The sequence below is a fragment of the Pinus tabuliformis genome, chromosome X (genome assembly GCF_031772625.1).
Source record: "Pinus tabuliformis cultivar Carrire ecotype Pingquan chromosome X, CPIR1, whole genome shotgun sequence".
NCBI lineage: Eukaryota > Viridiplantae > Streptophyta > Pinopsida > Pinales > Pinaceae > Pinus > Pinus tabuliformis.
In genome coordinates this window covers 1,454,685,761-1,454,687,330 of record NC_142308.1, presented here as the reverse complement: position 1 = coordinate 1,454,687,330, position 1,570 = coordinate 1,454,685,761, and positions in this window count along the sequence as shown.

Here is a 1,570-nt window from a genome sequence, read left to right as displayed (position 1 = left end):
TTCTTTATCTCACATTTACTTAATCAACAGAATCATGTATGTTCTTACATCATATAAATAGTAGAAATGTAATTTATACCCAATACATTCAATGTAGAAAACAGTAAGTCAATACACAAGAATGGTATAAAACTTCTCTTTATTAATGCTTCAACAATTACAAACTCAACTTGCCCTGTGCACTCAGCTGAAGGGGTCCACACACTTAGTTTCAGACTACTATGCCTTTGTGCACTCAGTTGCAGAGCCTTCTCCTACTCTACGACCCAAAGACTCGACTCTACACTTAAGATAAGACTTAATTCTGCATCGTTCCTCCATTCTATTCTTAACTGATTTACAACTTAGAGCCCCACTCTATTTATATAATCCCATGGTCTGCGGACCATGGGTAGATCTCTAAAGTCGACATTACATTACAAAATTAAGGGAGGACAACCCTATGACTCATTTACAACTTCATGCTCCGCGCCCACAAAATGCTGAGTCTCTACATCGGATTTACATCTTTTGACCAAAATTTGGGCTTTAAGCCCCAAAACTTCCCTTGGGGGATCTCACGCCCAACAATACTTTCTCTCTATAGTAACTACATTTAGTTTTTTAAAACCAATTCATAAACTTAGAGTTCCATCCTTCTTCTTTACAAAACACACCAAGGAATCCTAAGGTGAGGCACTTGGTAATATGTAACCATTGTTGAATAACACTTCTAGTTACTTTTGTAATTCTTTTAGCTTTGGTGTACTCATTTTCTAGAGGATCTTATGCATTGTTGCAACTACAAGAATTAATTTAATAGAGAAATAAATGTCTCTTTTTTTTTAGAAATCCTAGCAAGTCCCAAAACACATATTTATTTTCTTTCAACGCTCAATAATCTTCAATATTTGGCTCCTTTTCAATTTATAGCTCTTCCACATGGTATTCATATATTTGTAAACATACATATTTTTTTTTCAAATATAATGCTAAAATATTTTTGATGGATATAACCCTTTTAATCCATAAATTTTCGTTAAATTCCATTATTAATAAATGCATGTGAAATAATTGTTGTAGCAATCTAGAATAACATGGTGTTTGTCTATGCAATCCATACCAATAAAAGATCATATGATCTAAGAAATATGATGTTCAAATCTACATTAATGTTGACCTCATTTATGTTCATAGGGAAATCCTTGAAAAACTCATTTGTTCTTCTCTTGGTTATAATAATTAGTTGGACCAACAAGACTTTTCATTCTTACATATATTTAATTTAAATCCTTCAACCAGATTAGGATCTATATAGCTACGACTATCTCCATAGTCAACCAAAATAGTTATGGAGTGATTATCAATCTTACCTTCCACCTCAATCATGTGGGATTGGTAGCATACTTGTCTATTGTCCAAGGCCACAAAAATATTTGAAATGCTTCTACCCATGTCTTCAACTATATCAACTTCTTGGATATCATGCACAATTCTCATCCTATTCACCCTATGAGGATAATGTTTGTACATGTGGTCTCCATCACATCCTCAAAATTTTATGTTTTTGTCTTGACCTTTTCCTCAACGA